A 13,610-nucleotide genomic window follows, 5' to 3' on the forward strand; every position below is an offset into this window, starting at 1 on the left:
AAGGTAACAAATAATGGATGAAGAAAGGGGAGATGTATAGATGTGCCACCTGGAAGAGGTATGACAGCTTCAGATTTTGACACGGTAGATGAGATTCCTAGCTGTAGTGGCACCAACGGGAACTGTCCCTCAAAGAATATTAACGACACCCAAAACGAGAATTCAAGTAAAAATGACAATGACGACATCTGTACTGAGTCAAAAGACAACTCGTTGCAAGAAGTAGAATTTAATTCTGACTCTGAAGAACTTCCTATTCGTGAAAATCGTATCTTGGAATCCGATGATAAGATTGTTGGGACACGCATAACTGTACTGTCCAAGAATCGTAACAACAGTATACAAACAATGTGCAGTTGTTAGTGCTATGGATAGCACCGTGAAGAGGGTGGATATCAAAGTGCAGTTGTCAGTGCTATGGATAGCACCATGAAGCGGGCGGATATCAAAGATGAAATATAGTATGCAGATGACAAAATATGGTGTAAAATTAGTCCAACCATACAAAGGAGAAAACTTGAAATCTATGACATTCCAGAACTCACAAAACACAGCAAAAAGTAAACAGTTTGTAAACTATTCACTCTATAATGATGCAGATATTTCAAGTGGTTATATCTCAGGTTTTAAAAAATATACAGTGTGTTGTATTATCATGGTTATGAAAGAAATTCTCCTTTTATATTTAGCCAGAGTCTTAAGTAATGACTTAATGGGGGTAACTTTGTGACATCTGCACCAAACATGGAAATACAATGGTAAAAAGATTGTGTTACAAAGTAACCCCACCTAACGGGGTAACATTGTGACAAGTTCTTCTTGAAATATTAAGTGATTAAATGTAAATACACATATAAAATTATTTCAAAACATGAATAAAGGATGGAAGAAAAACCTTAATACATAATGATATTATTCTTATTATCCTGAAGAAATCGCCAAAACTGTCACAAAGTAACCCCAGTTTACGGTACATGAATTCTGTTGATATTCAGATAGCAGTAGCCTACTGGTACATTACAAAATCATGTATTAAAATACAGAACAAGAACAATATGATCAAAGTGAGTATTTTTACAGTGAATGGTAAGTTCAGATTACAATCTGAAATCCAACTTTCGAGGCTTCATAGACAATAGAACCTATGGACTTAGCTGGGACTGAACTGGACTAGTTGGGCGCAGAAGGCCACTAAGCCTCGATACACAAGGACAATGTCAATATCAGCTGGTGGTGTTCTTGAATATGACAGAATCTTTAATATAGGTAATGCTTTATCAATTTAACATTTCCATTTCCATGTACCAATGCCGACACTCTGAATATTCAAAAGAGCCATCACTCTGACTCAACTTTCACTTGTTTATTGTCAGTTTCTATTTTTCTTCTTTAAAAAATCCATGGTGGGGGGTCTAACCCCCCCCCCCCATTAACACCCCTTGGCTATGCTCCTGATTGCATTACATATTATGCTTAAGACTCTCTTAGATAATCGTACCGGGCGAGTTGGCCGTGTGGTTAGGGGCGAGCAGCTGTGAACTTGCATCCGGGAGATAGTGGGTTCGAATCCCACTGTCAGCAGCCCTGAAGATGGTTTTCCATGGTTTCCCATTTTCACGCCAGGCAAATGCAAAGGCCACGGCTGCTTCCTTCCTATTCCTAGGCCTTTCCTGTCCCATAGTCGCCATAAGACCTATCTGTGTCGGTACAGTGTAAAGCAAATAGCAAAAAAGATAATCAGTAAAATTTGTGATGTGTTGTCAATTGCTGTATGAAACTCAACAAAAGTGTTTGTGGTAATGTCCACCTCCTTAGTCAAATGGTCAGTGTAGGGGCTTCAGTTCTGAGGGCCCCGAGTTTGATTCCCGGCCAGGTTGGGGATTTAAATCTTAAATGCTTCATTCCCTTGGCTCGGGTTTGGGCATTTTTGCTGTCCCAAATATCCCTACACCACATGAACACTGTTTCCTATACATGACAGATACCACCCACCCTTTTCAGTGGTCTGCCTTACAAAACAGGTTGCTTCTCTTCTGAATCTTACTTTGAATTACCCAGAACTATGTCACCAATCCATTCTGAAGCCACCTTTAGCATAGTACAAAGCATTTACAGCATTAAACAATAAAATTAATAAAATTTGTGATGTTATCTGAATTTAGTCAGTTTTTCACTCACAGGAATTCCTGTTATTGCTACGAAAGAACACATTTGAAAGAAGGTACAATATGCAGCAGCGACTCGTGTTCAATTATAGTTAATCGATTTCCATTTATTTTGTCACACACTAGTGCAGCACATTCATGACCTATTTGTGATGTGAAATATTAGCTACAGAATAAACTTCCTGTAGACTTAAGTCACATGGATGTAGCAAGAAATAAATTAGCAGACCAGTCTTCACAAGAGTTGCTTTTACTTCCTTCTCGGTCAACAGGTATTCTTGCATAGTCTATTCACACTACACACACAACTGTTGTTCTTGGAATCGGAGTGGTTAGATGACTGATCTTCCCCGACTACCTCAAAGTAGCTGACCTTTTGGTGGCAATTTAGAATACAGATAAGTTTGAAATCACAAGAAAAAGCTTTAAAAATAGGATATGAAATTCTTGATTAATCTAGGATCATCTTGTCACCTCTGTATAGTAGACTCATTTAAGGACACAGACTGAGAATTTCAAAAAATTGTTCCGGTTGATCAAACAAAACTGAGACTGAATGCTCTTCGCATGAGGTGTCAGAAAGTATGGTATATACAGCATTTAAAATAAGGACATCTCTTTTAATGCTTAATCTGACTTACAGCAAGATGCTGGTTTCCCAAAGGGACAAACAGAAACTCAGGCCTTCACGTTTTATCCTCTTTCCTAACTTCCATCATGCTCCAGGTTCGCTCATTAAAACTGGTATCACAGTAAGTTATTCATAAGGTGGGGAACCAGTTCAGAAACCCTAACTGCAGCAAAATTTACAGTGTAGATACAACCACTCTGTATAAGAAGTTTGCCATTCAAACAAACAAGTCAGTTTCCAGCCAGCAGTAAGTTTAATTTGTAAGCTTATAAGAAGTTAGATACAAATCTGATCTCTTATTGGATTTGTGATCCATCGACTACTTTTATAGTTTGCAAAGAAGCCAAAGTGCCAGAATTTTGTCCTGCATTTCCCATACGTGATGGTAAGTCTACCAACATATCTGAGCATTTTCAAATATCACCGGACTAAGCCAGGATGGAACCTGCTAACTTGGTCTCAAAAAGCCAGAGTTCTGCCATCTGAGCTATTTAGCCCAGCAAAGTTTGGTCATCTTGGAAATCTAAATATTGCAACACTAACTTTCGTCATTCATTTCCGTGGTCATATTTAAAGCTGGCAAGGATAAAAAATATTAAAGCTGTAATCCGGTAAATAATTTCTCCCTCACTGGAATGTGCACAGTTGTTTGCAGAAATTACCAACTGATGGAAAAAGGCAGGACAACTTCGACTGTAGAGAACACAGTTGAAAAGCTGGAGGTTGCTGTTAAATTAACATATCTTCAGTAGAGCTTGACTGACATCCGAGTCTCTTGTAAGTGCTAGGTTTATTGCAAGATCAGATCATTTCCAAAATGGATTTGATAAACATACCATGAAAATTGTGTGTACTGATACATAAAAATGACTTATCTCTGACTACATGTCAAAATGTGTTTGGCAATGCAAATTATACCACTCTCACTGAACTTTATTATTTATTAGGAAAAATATGGCAATCAGAAACTTACTCTTTTGATGCATGGGAATCCAAAGTGCGAGCAACAGTAGAAAGGACAAAAAGAAAGGAGTAATTAACTGCTTTTGGATTGAAGGTTTCATGAAACAGCAAGAATCTTGCATACATCTGGTACTTTTTTTTTTTTTTTAACAATTTATTTAACGTCACACTGACACGGATAGATCTTATGATGACGATGGGACAGGAAAAGGCTAGGAGTGGGGAGGAAGCGGCTCTGGCCTTAATTAAGGTACAGCCCCAGCATTTGCCTGGTGTGAAAATGGTAAACTATGGAAAATGATCTTCAGGGCTGCCGACACTGGGGTTCAAACCCACTATCTCCCGGATGCAAGCTCAATGTTGCACGCGCCTAACCGCACAGCGTCTAATAATAATGGTATTAGTATAATAACATTCACAGTCATGCTAACCTAACTCCTTTGAGAGAAAAATTCCTGCATTTACAAAAGAGGCATGGAACAACAATTTATTATCTTTATTAGATGAATACATATTCAGTGGAGATCGTTGCATATAGTCCATTTACATTAATGTTAGCATTTCAGCTAGTGCTCAAAACACTTGGCTTGCAGGCAAGTCCCCCTTCATGCTCATTCTTCAAAGGATGTAAACACTATCACAAGTGATGAGAGAAATCTCTAAGAAGATACTGTCTCCTAGATTGAATCTCAATCAATCAAGTATTGTTTTTTTTTTTTTAAGAGAAAATACCACCCAACGGACTGCTTTTCTTCAGATGGGACTGGGTGTCGCAGTCATAATAATAAGCTACAGCCTAAGCTACCATGTGTCCAGCTCCATGGCTAAATGGTTAGCGTGCTGGCCTTTGGTCACAGGGGTCCCGGGTTCAATTCCCAGCAGGGTCGGGAATTTTAACCATGATTGGTTAATTTCGCTGGCACGGGGACTGGGTGTATGCGTCGTCTTCAGCATCATTTCATTCTCATCACGACGCGCAGGTCACCTACGGGAGTCAATTCAAAAGACCTGCACCTGGCGAGCCGAACTTGTCCTCGGACACTCCCGGCACTAAAAGCCATACGCAATTTCATTTCAGCTACCATGTAACAGATGTCATTTCAGCTGCCTGTATAGCAAATCCGATGTTCTGTTTTACTCTAACACATGGCAAAGGAACCAAATCTCTTGTTGAGTGATCTATGGATAAGCTTCAATTAAACTTGTAGGGTAAACAACAAATGTGACCCCTTGCATAGAAAGGTATCCAAAGTCAGCAATGGAAAATTTGCAGTACAACTGAACAAAACTGTCTGGGATGTAAAAATTGTATTTCTATGTCTTGACTTCTTGCACTACCTGTGGGTCTTCTTAACAAAATAAGTTATGCAGCAGTTGGAGTCTTCACCGTTTGATGTCAAGAAAACTTATACAGTAGATAAGAAAATTAGTAAAAGCTGTAATTGTGTTTTTCTGAAAATATACTTTTCTTTACAGCAACAGTCAATAATTAATAACCTCTGAAGTGTTGCACCTAGAAACATGAACTCTTTTTAAAATGGTCAACATCTTATGCCATTTTCAAAACCACAAAAATCTCAAAAATGAAAACTCCAAACTTAGGTCCCTTTCCATGCAACAGGTCAGAAATGTGCAGACAGAGATCTTTTACATGCCAACATCACACACATTACAAGAAATAAACTTCATCGTAAAGTCCGTATCATCGTAAGTAACTACTTGTGCAATTCTTTAATTATGCACTCCACCTTTACAATATAAATTGCCTGTCTTTCTTAAGACAACATTAAATTGATATATGTTTCATCCTTCATGAGGACATCTTCAGCCGAAAAATAAATGTACAGACCTCAAAATTGTAACAAGGATATTGAACATATTAAGTAGAAAAATTCATTGATGATTGTGTCCAGCTACAATGCGACGTATGAAACATCATGTCATAACAATACTAAAATATCAATGAATTTAAAATAGCAGAAATGAAAATCTTAAGTGAGCCTGTCTGTATGATGATGCACTCGTTGTTGACACAGACAGGTTCACCTAAGATTTTCATCTATGCTATTTTAAATTCACTGATATTTTAGTATTGTTATGACATGACGTTTCATACGTCGCATTTTAGCTGGACACAATCTTCAATGAATTTTTCTACTTAATATGTTCAATATCCTTGTTACAATTTTGAGGTTTGTACATGTTTTGACTGAAGATGTCCTGATAAAGGACAAAACATATATCGAATGTTAATGGTGTCGTAAGATAGGCAATTTGTATTGTAAAGGTGGAGTATGATGATTAAGAATTGCACAAGTAGTAACATCACACACTTCGAGTGCTGAATGAATTTTTGCTGTACTTCAAAAATCTGTCTACCTCTGCTGAGCTTGAACCTGAACACACTACCACTGATCCTCAAAGAGAGTGACACTAATCAGTATTAGCGTTTTGTTACCTCAGTTCTTGTAAAGCTATGTCAACCCTGTTCTGGATTCTCATCCAAAGGAAACAATTCTTGTGTACATATAGAAATTGAAGCCTGGTCTAGGTGTTAATGGATATACCCAAAGCAATAGCCACCTTACATAATTAGAGTAAAGTGGCTGTCAGACTTGGATGATGTTGTGCACAAAGTATAATAATCCTATTCAAGAAATTAGTGTCTTTATATTGAGGATATGCATGGAATCTTCTGTTTATGCATGGCTAAGACAGTGGCAGTAGAAAAGAGCTGAGAGGGAGGTATACATATACAAAGTTTTACAAGTACAATCACGAATTATGTTTTGGAATTTTACAAGTTTTCTTCTTAGGAAAGAGAGTATCTAGTTGGAAATACTAATATTTTAAGGCCCCTTAAACATTAATATATAAATCTTTACTTACTGCAAGTTTTAAAACAGAACATAATAATGAAAATAGATCTCTGGCAATGGAAATATCAGGGCTGAAGCTCTGATACACACAACAGAAAGAGTTCAATTGATTTCAATATTTCACTTTTATTTTGAAAGGAATTTCAGTGATAGCTTTTCAGACATCATCAAAACTTAACCCTTCGACAGGCAAGCGACATTTAGGTCGTTACACAGCAAAATAAACTCTATAATATTAATAATGTTGTTGGCTTTACATCCCACTAACTACTTTTACAGTTTTTGGAGACTCCGAGGTGCTGGAATTTTGTCCCGCAGGAGTTCTTTTACGTGCCAGTAAATGTACCGACACGAGGCTGACGTATTTGAACATCTTCAAATACCACCAGACTGAGCCAGGATCGAACCTGCCAAGTTGAGGTCAGAAGGCCAGCCCCTCAACCATATGAGCCACTCAGCCCAGCCAAAATAAAATCATTACCATCCAAAAATATAAAGTGCCAAGTGTGCACCTGTTTTTATGCTGAATGATTAGGATATTTGCAATATCATTTGATTAATAGAATATTGCTTAAAGCTTGGTTTGTCTAAATGTAGATAATGTTGGCAACATTTTCTGTATGATAAATATTTCAGGTTAAAATAAAATTTACGCAGAAACTTGTGATGTATCGTATGAGAGAATTTCAGGTTTTAAACCTCTAGGACTGAAAATTACTGAGCATACTTCATGAGAAAAAGAAATAAAATGAACTCTCAAATTCACATAGATGCTACTCAGTGGTCAGTCAACTCATAAGTTCAAAATTACTGCCATGAAATGTGAAATTCTTAATTTACTATACAATTATTTTAGTAGTTTTTCTTTATGGTGTAGAAAACTGAATAATATGCAAGAAAATCGGTCAGTATCTAACTACTTGCAAAACAAACTCCTACACAAGATGTTGAGCCTAGTTAGTGATGACTCCTGGAGGTGGGATAGAACAAAAACTTATAACATCGAGCCCTGAATGCAATACAGCAGCGACGTACAATGGCCTGGAAGACCTGTTAGTGTCTGGACTGACGTGTCACCTGCAGTAATTACCCAGTGTATGGACGTGGCTAGAAGATTGACACTAGAGTCACAAGCCAAAATGGGCTTTGAAAAATGAACAATCTACAAAATGGCACAGAGGCAACTTTAGTGCTGGGGGAGGGGAAGAAGAGTACTGTAACAAATGCTATACTCACCGATCTGTCTTCGTAAAATTTTGATCTCGTCCCTAAAGTGAAAGAACCGTTGTGTGGGTATTAAGGTAAGTTTGGTATCTTACTGTCGTAGAATTTTATTTTCAAGGGAGAAAGTATTTGTTTTGTCTTGTAGGTCCATGTGGTCACTGGCAAATGTGTTTCGGCATCTCTTGTTGAGAATTATATATAGACCAAGTGGCTGGGGGTAAACAGCTTGAAGAAGACTTGTGGACAATGCTAAAAGTTGTTTAGGTTTTAAATAGCCAAGGTTGTAATTGTAATCAATTAAGATGTAGCTGTCTATAATTTTGGGGTCACTCTAGTTGCTTTCCTTGCAACAAAACTGTAATTGGGAAAAAATCTACATGTTCAACATTTTTACTAATAGCTCTTAGCATGTGCATGTTTTTAACTTTCCTCCAAGAAAACAGAGAAGCTTAATACAAAAAGGCAATAACAATTATTTGATTTAATAATAATGGATGGTATTGGGTGATGTAGATAAAACTGAGTTCAAGCTCACCTTCAGATAAAAATCCAATGCCTGACTGACATCAGCGCATTGAAATGCAGCTCCAGTAGAAACGAGCTTAAGCTCAAGAGTTGGGTTGGATAAAGTTTAACTTGATCTCACAAAGCACGAGCTTGACCTTGTGATAACTCGGTAGCAGAGCATTTCAGAGCAAGGTGTAAAATCATGATGGCAGATTTCGTGACTGAAGGAAAAAGGAAACCAAGTTTGAAAGGAGCTTTTTCTTTTTTTGAAGATACAAACAATTTAATGGCTTGCAGAGCTCTTTTTGAGTGTGTCATATGAACACCATGCTGCTGTTAAGTAGTGGGGGCGGGGAAATGGAAATATTGCTGTCATTGATGCTTTCATGGCCCGTATTTGTAGACACGATATAGGCTTTTGGACTTATGCTGTGTCAAGAACACAAGGTGAAACTCTTTACGTTTCGCAGAGAACTTTGCTCTACGTCTTCAGAAGAAAATCTCGACTTTTCACGAGAAAGGCTTCTCAAACAATCAGGTTTGAATTTAGACGTTATAACAGAAGTGGAAGTGGTACATTCATTTGTCACCAGATGGCTCACCGGACGCGGTACAGCACTAGCGTTCGAAGTGGAAGCAGAATCAGTCTGAGAGGGTCACATAACATGTGTATGCACATATGAAAGTATGACACTGACACAAACCTAGAATGAAACTTCTGGCGATGTGGAATGTACGAATTTGGAAAACACCGAAACGAAATAACAGTAGTGAAGGGACAGGAAAGGAAACTACCTACGTAAATCCTTAATGAACACTGAAGAGAAAGAAGGGGAAAAAACATTACACTCAGCCTCATTTACCAGTAATTGATGTGCAGGGCAAAATAGGATCTACAATTGCTTTTCAAGAGGAAAATGTCAATTTTGAGATAATACGAGGGTTGAGGCATATGACATGGCAACTATTTGTGTGGTGCTACCATAGAATGGTCATATGACACTCATAATATACGGACACTGCTGTGAAACACAAGAACAGCACGTACAGATCAAATTGGCTGTCTGCCAGGATCACAATGCCAAAGAATATCTAGAAGAACTAATGGAAGTAGTGGAAAATAATGCCCTTCCATACCGAACCGCAAAACAAGCAGCGACGTACAATAAGATTGACATTACTTGAGTCACAAGCCAAAATGGGATTTGAAAAATGAACAATCAACAAAATGGCACAGAAGCAACTTTAGTGCAGTGGGGGGAGTACTGGAACAACCGCTATACTCACCCACCTGTCTTAGTAAAATTTTGACCTCATCCCTAAAGTGAAAGAACCGTTGTGTGTGAGACAGTTTGGGACAGAAAATGACATTGGCAATGCTGTGAAACACGAGACTGCAAAATTCACACACGCTGAGGTGAATGGGGTCATTAGCAACGTGCTGTGGCAATCTAGGCGACTACTCTGGAGGTTACTGAACTCTCTGAGAATAAACATTATGAATCTTCCCTCACTTTATATCCTACACCTGGTAAACCTACTTGGTATTATTTGTATGTTCCACAGCAGCTATCACTCCCCATTCCCATTTGTCTATTAGATCCTGCATCCGTGCAAAAATATTTACCACAACTTGTGCCCCAACCCTCGTATTTCATGAACGTCTATCACAAATATCTTGCGATGTATTAGGGTTGTGTGTATCGTGACCACTATAACCAGTTCAGTGGCGATGACAAGTTACAGCTGCATACATTAACGTCACACCCAACTTTGAGCCATTTGGAGTACAATATGTTCTTCCTTCAATACCAGGAAATTCAAAAATAATTTTTAAAATTATCCAGAATTGAAAAGGTGCTCACCCCAGAAACAAACTTGAATTTAAAGTTTTTCAGGTTAGTGAATAGTCAGTGTTTTGACCAAGTGTGGCCTTGGGCTCTTCAGTTACAATAACCTATATTTTTTTAATAATCACAATCAGCAGAAGTAAATTAATAATAATAATAATAATAATAATAATAATAATAATAATAATAATAATAATAATAATAATGTTATTTGCTTTAGATCCCACTAACTACTTTAATGGTTTTTGGAGATGCCAAGCTGCCGGAATTTAGTCCCGCCAGAGTTCTTTAACGTGCCAGAAAATCTACCGACACAAGGGTGATGTATTTTAGCACCTTCAAATACCGCTGTTCATAGCCGGGATCAAAGCTGCCAAGTTGGAATCAGAACGCCAGCGCCTCAACAGTCTGAGCCACTCAGCCCATCCAGAAGTAAATTAATGTTTCGTAAGGGCAACTTAATTTGATAGTATAAAAGATTGATGTTCTTTACAAAGAATTAGTTCCCTTTGTGTCTTTCTATGCCCTTTCCTTTTCTCCCAATATTACTCAAAACTTTGGCAATACTGGTGAGGACTTAATAGAAAACAAAAATCTGAAGAAAGGTGTCTGTAGATAATAGTGAACAAAGCTACTAGACCTTCATCAGTTTAACATGAAGTCTGACCCACAGAGATGTGATTTCCTCATTTCAAGGAATTCCACATAGCTTAGCCACAATTCGAGATGTGGGTGCCTCAGGTATGTCATCACACTCGACGAGAAGTAGTGTTGTTTACCATAAAGGTTCCTGTTTTTTCTGAGAATAAACAAGGATTTCATGGCTGACAGTTTATCCTACACCTGGTAAACCTACTCAACATTATTCATAAATTCCACAGAATTGTTCACTCCCCACTCCCATCTATATCAGAGGTGCTCATGGTAAGCATTTCATCCAGCGGGTGGGCAAGCAATGCTATTCAGCCACAGCAACGTTGTGGTTTTGTCTCAAGCCGTGAAGGTTGGGTGAAGTTCTCTCAGTCACTCTCAATGAGTGTGGCGATACAAGAGTTTGAAATGGAGGCAGAAAATGACAAAAGAAAGAAGGCAGAAATCCAAGTCGATTTCAATTTACGTTGTAAGAAATAAATTACTTATGTTCATTGCAGTTTATGTAATTTCACGATTAAATTATGACAGGCCCTTTAGAAGCACATCTAATATAATACAGAGTTAAGGTGGATAAGCTGTGGCTTGTGGTTGCTCGAGTTAAAATTATCTGATAAACTAGCCAAAAATCCAATCATGCTTACCGGAAATAACATCATCATCATCGTACATCTATTTGGCAGATCCATTTACATTGTTGTTCTACTTTAATCTTGGATAGTAAATACCTATGTCCCCACTCTTAATGAAACTTCCTCGCTATTCAGAGGCTAGCTATTACCATCGGATGCCTGATGAGTTTTAAATACTATTTTAAAATTAATTGAATTGGGTAATTCAAACAACACTACAACAGTGTGCAAAATTAAGAAACAAACTTGTTGAATTATGTATTATTATTCCCATCCAAGGAATTGTAAATGTAACACAAAAATTATAACATGTTAGTTTTCTTTGAATGTGTAAAGATAAGAAAATAAAACTGACTGTTTATATCGAGCACAATATAAATCAAACCAGAATATCTTGAAAAGATTGGTTTTCTTGTGAAATTAGCAGGGCTTTTTTTTTTTTAATACTGTACCCCATTCAGCCTTTTGCCGAGTAGTGGAGCAGAGCTTCGTAATGACAATTGAACGTCACTGTTCCCTTCCCTGTAAAGTTGGTTCTCTCTCTTACTTCACTGTGACGTATGCTTGCTACGTAAGCTGCCTGCATTTATGTCAGGTCAACCCGGCCGCACTGGGCTAGCCTCACCGGGCACCCAGCAGAGCACCTCTGATCTATATATTTCCATTTGTCTGTTAGATCCTGCATCTGTGGGGTTAAGGTTCCCCTCCTTCGATTGTGTTTTATGTCAGGTCCACATGAAAAACTATCAGAGCCCCTTGTATTTGTTTTCACAAAATGACTATTACTTTTTGCTTCAAGTAACTCCTCCATTATCACAATGGCGTAACTCGGATGTGAAAAACTATCAACAAAACCACCTCTGAGAAATATCAAAACAGATTGAGCCTCTGGGAAAATAAAGAATTGCTTACTTCAAACAGATTGAGAGGGACGGGAACAATACAGCAAAAGAAAGAAGCAACTATAGAGGAAAATTCAGCATTTACTCATACATGGAATTTTTTTACATAACTATGACAAGATGTGACTTCAGTAAGTAGACAAGGGAAGCATTTTTTTTTCTTTGTAGATAGGGAACTGTAGCCAGAGCAGAACAGGAAATTACATTTCCAAACGACAACTTCATCCCCTTAATCAGATAATCACATACACTCACATGAAAACAAAGAAAAAATAAAACAGGATAAAAAATCAATAAATCACATTTAAAGCATAATACTTTAAACAACTATACTGCATATTAGGAAATATATATAAATACAGAGTTTCTATACAAATAATTTACACCTTCCTAAATCTCATCATATTTCATTGTATTATTATTTTATTTAAATTTTTGCATAAGAGAAATTAACACCAAGCAGATAAACAACTCATATTGGTTATGACAAGGGGAAACAAATGCAGACATATTATATTGTATGTGCTATTAAGTATACAAGCAAACATGACGTCTCCTTCAAACACTGATTAGCTTATGTAATCACTTCAGTCAAACTTTAGGACAGGGTGGTCACAGAATGCAACAAAAATATCAAAGCTTTTATTTAATCAACTTGAGATAGATACAGAATTTCCTAAATTGGTATTTAACCTCAAAGGATACCTGAGGAGTACACAAGGCTGTATATTACTCAATTACTGTACAGTGGCATAGCAATATCAAGGGGGCAAAAACAGGAAGTGACAAATTTTTTCTATTGATATTAGCTGTATCAAAAGTGTTCTTGCTGCATGAGGAATAATAACAGAGATATTCACAATTACTGTATAACATTTTTCATGAACTTTCCATTTAAATGACAACCATAATTACCAATTTTTTGGAAACAGATGTCGCTGCCAGTTATGTTAGGGGAGATTGCCATCATAGCCTTAAGAGGTTCATTGATAATTCTAAGAAATCATTGTTACAAATAGGTTACCATCTAAATTTCACAATTTCTCTTCTAAAAATTAATGTAACAGTATACTTTGTTGCAAGGCAATCTCTGCATGAGAGGAAGTATTTCATAAAATAAACTGACCAACTACTGTAGTCCAGGTGGTCTTTGTCTCTCCTCCCACAGTTTGCTTCTGCTAGATGGCGTTAGCGTTGAAGGGATTG

This window comes from Anabrus simplex, chromosome 11 (genome assembly GCF_040414725.1).
Source record: "Anabrus simplex isolate iqAnaSimp1 chromosome 11, ASM4041472v1, whole genome shotgun sequence".
NCBI lineage: Eukaryota > Metazoa > Arthropoda > Insecta > Orthoptera > Tettigoniidae > Anabrus > Anabrus simplex.